Source organism: Rhinopithecus bieti, unplaced genomic scaffold, assembly GCF_001698545.2.
Source record: "Rhinopithecus bieti isolate Rb0 unplaced genomic scaffold, ASM169854v2 scaffold_9237, whole genome shotgun sequence".
Lineage (NCBI taxonomy): Eukaryota > Metazoa > Chordata > Mammalia > Primates > Cercopithecidae > Rhinopithecus > Rhinopithecus bieti.
Window position 1 is genome coordinate 289930 of NW_016806263.1, and position 7684 is coordinate 297613.

The window sequence follows — 7684 nt, forward strand, 5'->3', positions numbered from 1 at the left end:
AAAAAAAAAAAAAAAAAAAAAAAAAAAAAATCAGCTCTCTTGAGACTTATTCCCTATCATGAGAACAGCACGGGAAAGACCTGCCCCCATGATTCAATTACCCCCCACTGGGGATTCAATATGAGACTTGGGTGGGGACAAAACCAAACCATATCAGGATGGTTGCCCTGAAGAGATACCTGGACCAGTAGCTGATATTACATGACTGAGAAATGCATCTTTGTGGTGGTAACCTACACATATTTGGGGGCTATTTGTTACCATGGCAAAAATCAGTCTATCCTGACTAATTTACTTTGTACACTGGTTCTAATCCATTTTCAGGCTGGACCCAAGTCTGGTTTTATGTCCTCTCTGATCTGGTCTCAACTTGGGCCATTGCTGAGTACTGACCACACAATGGGCGTTTATTGAGCACTGGGTTTTCCAAGCCATCTTACCAACCACAGGACAAGATCCTGTCTTTAAGATCCTTGACCCAATCAACTGCTCTGAGGAAGCAGTTGCCATGCCAAAATTTTCAGATGGGTCCTTTCTTCCCTCCAACCTTTATTATCTAAAGTAGTTAAGAAAATGGGCTTCATGTTCAGATGAGCTTAGGTGCAAATCTAGTCTCAGTCATTTCTAGCCAAAAAAATGGAAAAAAGATGAGAAAGTTGCTTAATCTAAAACCTTGATTTCCTTACTTACAGAATGGAAATGGTAATAGCACTTATGTACAGGACTGCTGAGAAGGTAGGATGAGAAAAGTGAGTAATATGCCTGGGAGGAAGTGCTGTTACATAGTACATGCTCAATAAAAGCTGGTTGTTAGTATTCTTCCCATTTCTTCCCCAGATCAGGGTCAGTTTCCTATTTCCCAAGTCCTTTTTTAATAAGTCACAGTTTAGCCATTATCAACCTATTCTGGCAGATGTGGGATGACCTGACAATATGCCCGAAAATCTTCATCTAATAATCTTTTCCTGGGGTTTAGAGGGTAGGAATTTTATCTGCTAAAATGAAGGCTTACCAGAAGGACAAAGTGCTGGGGACATAGTTCCAGGTCTCAGCATGTATGTCCCCAAGCAATCTTCTGTTGGCCAAACAGCTGAGAAGGAAAGAATAAGCAATATCCCTTCTTCTTGCCCCATCTTTGCTTATTGGTTTGGCTGCTGTGTGTGGGCCATGCTTCTAAGAATGAATCCTCTCTATTTTCTGCTCTGCTTCCTTCTTGGGGATTCTCCATTGACCTCTGGACTCCAGCCATCCTAAACATTCCTCCGTTCCTCCAGGGCCATGCTTTGCCTACCTCCTGGCATTCGTGCATTTTCTTCCCTTGGTCAGAAAAATCCTTCCTCCCACCCTGCCACCTTCACTTGGCTACCTCTTATTCAAAGTTAGGTTTTCACATGGACATCATTTTTCTGGGAAGTCTTTCCTGACTCTGCAGTCCTAGGAAGTTGCTTCTGCTGTGAACTCTATAGCATCTCACTTCTTCCTACCACTCCCATGTTTATCCTAATTGACTGTCTACTCATTTCTCATTAGGGTTTAAGCCACCTGAAGAGTTGTAGCCCCAGTGCCTCACATAGGACCTGGCACATCACAGATGGTCAATAAATACTTCTTGACAGAATGAATGAATGTTTTCTGCTCAGAATTTTCATATTCATCTTAAATTTTCATATAGACTCTATCTCTGTATCTAAAAAATCATCTTCCAAAGATCTCTTCAGTTCTGCATTATTCTTTATCACCCTTGCCCCAGTATCCCCTGCCTACCCTTCCCCTCCTCAATGCCCATATGCCAGCTAGCTCCAGTTCATTCTGGAATGGCACAGTAAGAAGCATGATAGTGTAGAACCTGGCTACTCAAAGAATAATCTGGGCCACAGAAGCTTTGGCATCCCCTTAGGAGCTTATTAGAAATAGGGAATATCGGCCTCACTCCAGACCTATTGAATGAATCTATCATTTAACGAGATACACAGGTATTTAATTCTGAAGCACATTTAGATTTGAGAAGTGCTGATGTTTGATTTCTGCACTTTACCCTCTAAACATCAGTTTCCTTTGTTCCAAATGAGAAAAATAATACCTGTACCACTGAGTTTAGGTAAGGATCAAATAAGGCAGTTCATTTACAACACTTAGCATAATAAAGGTGGATATTATTAAAACATCCTTCCTCTTCCTGGGTCATTAGTCAGAGATCCCCAGTATGCTTTTGCGTATGAATGACGGTCTCTACTTTGCCCTGGATAAAACTTGTAGACTGTTTCCATTTTTGAAATCCTAAAGAGCCCATCTTTGAATTGTAACTTTTAGGAGGGTCTCTTCTTCCAATGAACTCTGAGTGGACATTACTGTTTTGGGAAATACCAGTTTTTAGTGCACATCTTAACATTTTAGAAATGTCCTCATTATCAACTAAGTTATTAGCTCCTAAGTAACGAGGCCATGTCTTAAAGCCCTTTTGTCTTTAGCAGCTGGAAAAATATAATGTCCTAAAAGAGGAAGAGCTCAAATATATTCCGATTTTGATGATGATAATGACAATTGCTTTCTGTTGATCGTAACTTTCTGGAGAGGTAGAATTTGTTACTCTCATCTTCCTAGCCCAATGTAGTGCTATGGTTTCCAAAGTTCTATTTCAGCAATGGTACCCTTTTGGCAATAAAATATTATAGAACCTCAATAGATATTAAACATCAGAACTATGCTGCTCTGGCTAAAATTGGGAAGGGAGCCCAGAATGCCTCACTTTTCATCTCTGTGTCCCATGCCCACATGGCTACAGGAGTCTAGGAGTCAAAAGAACTGGCTTTGAGTTCTTCTCAAAAGCTTAGCAAGGATCTTGGTCGTGTCACCTTCAACCTGGTGACCCTCAACCAGCTCATTCTCAAAATACACTTGTTTACAAAATGGTGGTAAAGAGACAATACTGAAAAACTGGCATTAATACTGCTGTTTTATGTTTTAAAGGGAAATGACATCTCCACTCTTTTGTACTTTTTGTCCTCAAATATCATGAGATATCAGAGAGATCCAGGATCTAGGACCAAAAGTCCTCTAAGAAAAACTGACAAAGGGGATTTAGATTTTTAAGCACATTATCCTTAAGAGGAGGTATAGGCCCCAAAGAGCTAATTTGGCCTTGTATGTAATAAAGGGGAGAGAAGCAGATTGGGGAAGTCTTCACTAGAAGTGTGGAATCTGACCTCGTTGGAACTCAAAACATGATAACCCCAAATTTGGCACCTTGGTCTGCTAAGGATTTTAATCTGAAGGAAACTGAGGAAACCACAGAAACCGGAAGGTTGCTGTATTAGTCAGGGTTCTCTAGAGGGACAGAACTAATAGGCTAGATGTATATATGAAGGGGAGTTTATTAAGGAGTGTTGACTTACATGATCACAAGGTGAAGTCCTACAATAGGCCATCTGCAAGCTGAGGAGCACGGAAGCCAGTCCGAGACCCAAAACTTCAAAAGTAGGGAAGTCAACAGTGCAGTCTTCAGTCTGTGGTCAAATGTCCAAGAGTCCAAAAGCTGAAGAAGCTGGAGTCAGATGCTCAACGACAGGAAGCATCTAGTATGGGAGAAAGATATAGGCCAGAAGACTCAGCCAGTCGAGTCCTTCCATGTTTCTCTGCCTGCTTTTATCCTAGCCATGCTGGCAGCTGCTTAGATGGTGCCCAACCAGATTGAGGATGGGTCTGCCTCTCCCAGTCCATGGACTCAAATGTTAATCTCCTTTGACAACACCCTCACAGAAACACACCCAGGAACAATCCAATCAAGCTGACACTCAATATTAACTATCACAGTTGCTCTCTGACATTTATTCTCCTTTCTTTTCTGGAGACTCTCATCTGTCAGGTGTCCTGCCCTACAACAGCAGGGAGTGAATGTCACATAGAGAGGCCAAGCAGAATCTGAACAAATAGGCCTTGCTAAGTTCCCCCCAGGGTATTAACATTATACCTTTGTCCTCCCATCATACTTCTGCATGACTATTTATACAAATAATCCAGTTTTTTCTGAGTCTTTGGGTCTTCATTTGTGAAGGTTCCTGTGTCATGTAAAACTTAAATACATGTGTTGTGCTTTTCTCTTGTTGCTCTGCCTTTTGTTAGAGGGGTGTCAACCATGAATCTTGTGATGGTTGAGGAAATTTATCTTTTCTGTCCTACAGCCTGTAAACCTTCCTTCTCTTCCTCTCTCCTTCCTTGATCCTCTATCTCACCCTCCTTCTCTTCTCATTATTGTTTTCCTCTACTCACATTCTAAAAAAGCCCATATTGAGTACCTTAGAGGAAGTACAGATGGCTAATAAACATAAGGAATGATGCTTTACTTCAATGTAGTTAAATAAAAGGCAATTAATGATATAATAAGTTGCCTTGGAAGTTGTTAAAGGTCAGAGTGCCAAATAAACAAGAGCACCTTTTTGATGAGCTATCTTCACACAGTATATAATTCCCTGTGTATTTTTTGAGGTATAAATAATTCTATTTCAGATATTTTGACATTTACAGAAATACCAAAAATAAGTGTTGCCTGGCCAGCCTAGAACTGCCCACTGGGGCAGAATTATTTGAGTATCCAAGGGGAAGATGATGTACATGACAGGGTTTTGTGAATAGTAAAGTTTTGCATGGGTGTAAGGTACCAGCAAGGAGTTTTTTTTGAGGATTTGGATTTGCTTTTTCTATCCCATCTAGTTCACCACGCTTTTTCAGGCTGGGCCCTGAATAATCAGCTAATATCTCTGGCATCTCCTGGAGAGGGGTGGGGTATGGTAGATGTCTGAAAAGGGTTACGGCTCATTGACGGTGGCCTAGAGCATTCTCTGGTTGCTTTCCTTTGTTTCCACAGAGCAGGAAAAGCATGTTCTGTCTTATTAGATTTCGGAGATGCGGACATGGTACAATATTCCTGATTCAAAACTGTCAGCTAAAAAGAAGGGACTGAAGTCTTGGGTTAGTAATTTGAAAAGATATTAAGTGAAAGGAAGAAAATAGTTGCAAGACCTAAAGACAGATTCTGTGATCAGAAAGACCTCTGTATTTCTCACACATTATCCTTAGAAAAATGAATTGATTATGCCTCTTAATATTTGAAATGAGAAGATCATTGACACAACTGGTTATGAATGGAAGCAGCTCTTACAGTCATGTAAAGAGAAAGGGGCAGAAAGAGAGGGTGGAAAGAACTACCTACATTTACATTTGGATGAAAAGTCATTTAAGACCTTGATATGTACATGAGCAAAGGAAATGAATGAAAATTTACACCAGAGGAAAGTTAAATAATAAACACACTAGAAAGTGTTCATCTTGTCTTGGGTAGCCCACACAATGGTGGGTATTAAATGGTTAAGCTGCGAGCTCTTAGACTTTACAAACACAATTGGGATATTTAATTATGTTTCCCAAAAAATTGCCCCTGGTATCCACATTTCTTCCCAATTCAGGTCCATCTGACAGTTACCTCACCTACTGTCTTCCTTTGGAGCCAGGATTGCTCTTTCTAGCAACTCTCAGTGCTTGGAAAACAGTTTGTCACTTAGACCTCTCTTTCCATTGCAAATAAACCCTGCAATAATAACAGCTTTCATTTGTGGAGCACATATCATGTACCAAGTGTTTTTCTAGGCATTCCTGTGTTAATTAACTTAATCCTCATCACCACCTTATGACATGTCTTCTCATACTCCTCCTCCTTCTTCTACAGATAAGCAAACTGAGGCAGTTTTCCCAAGGTTATAGAGCTGGGAAGTACCTGATCAGGGATTTAAAACCAGTCAGGCTCCTCTAGATCCCACACTATACCTCTCTATCTTCAACCACTTTACCCTTTTATGGAAGCTTCTTTCTTTTTCTTTATGTTAACTTAGCTTTCCCCATTCTCTGCAGGATACCTATGTTGTGGTGTTACTAGGAATCCCCCCAGAGCAATGATTCAGTAGTCAAGTATAGATGAAAAAATTATGGTAAAATATGCTTCTACTGCACAATATTGCTTTATTTTTTTAGTTTGTATTATGATGCTTCCAGAAGAAGGTTTACTGTGCAATATTTCTTAAATGTATATAATCATGAAACCTTTATTTTACATTATTTGGTTGTTCATCTGTAACACCTGGGCAAGCTACTGTTGTACAGGATACAACTGGGGAACATCACTTTACCTAAATAGCAGCTGGATCTGAGTTTTCTCCCAGACTTCACATCTCATGGAGACCAAAGCATGGAGAAGTTCTCCTAGCTGCTTCCGGATCATTACCCTTTCATCTTTGTGGGCATAAAAGCCCTCTTCCTTTGAGGCTAATGACACTCATCTATACCACTCTTTACTACTTCTCATTGCCTTTAATTGCTTAACTCTTGCCTTCTTCCTCTTCCACACTGAAGCCTTTGGCAATTGCATAGCTATTTTTGTCTCCACCCCAGTTCCTTCAGTTATCATGGGCAGCATCTATGTAGATGAGTCACCCAACAGCCAGACCTCCAAGCTCCTTTTTCTCTGTGACTCCCATGATCCTTACACTTACTCCCCTTCAACCACCTACACCCATGGTTATTGCCAGGAATCCTACACCTAAAGAATGTAAATTTCCATACCCAACAATGACCTAAATTTCCCTCCTTTCAGCTTACTCACTTCCTTACAATGCTTCTGATTTTTAACCACATCAGGACTGCTATACTTTCAAACTTCCCTCTGCGACATGGCCCACCATGCCCTTTCCAATACTTTCCTTTCTTCATTCAGTCTAAATCCCACGGCATGCAACTTTGACAGCTTTATTGCTGGTGTCCTCAAATTTCTGACCTACTTATTCTTTTGTTAGACCTGTCCAGTTCTGCTTGGCTATTCTTTCATTCCTGCTATCAAAGGTCTTCTTCTCTTGAAAGCATGAAGGAATATGATCTCTATCATTATCTGTGTCCAAGCGGTGATACTCTTCCACTTCCTGTTCCAGTCTACACAATAATAGTGGTTTATACTTCTCTTTCCCTCATATTTCTCCCTTATTTTCTTTGAGGGCTACCAGAGATCAGCCTTTAATACTGGTTGTACCTTCAGGTGAATTTAGTTCCAGGAGTTCATGCATGTAATATATTTCCTTCTGTAATCAGCTTATCACAGATTAGCATTCTCAGGCTTTCTAGCATCTTCAGTGGGCTTCATATTTTCCACATCACTTTGCATTACCATTGTCAATGAATCCAGCCCATCCCTTTCACAAACATCCATATTGCAGAACAGTTTCTTCTTAACACCTTTTGTAGCAAGCCAATTTAGGCCAAATTAGATCTCCCCTGATTTAATTAAAATTCCTGCTGTTCAGGAGATATTTTGTGATATGCAGCCAGCATGCCCAGCAGAAATCCGTGTATGTGTGTGTGTGTGTATTTAAAAGGTGCTTTCATGGTTTGTACCTTCTGGGTGCTAGACTCTTGACCTACCAAAAATCAAGTAGTGCCCTCCCAGGCTTGATATCTGAATACAGCAATATCTTGATAGGTTCTTTACTCCAGGATTTTTTAAAGATGATAAAAGGATTAGTTGAGCAAGACTAATCCTTTACTATGTAAAGAGATCCTATACAGGTGATTAGACAGAAATGCTTACAACAGCCACGAATACAATGATGTTCTAATATCAATATCCAGGTCCTTTTCTGCAAGGAAC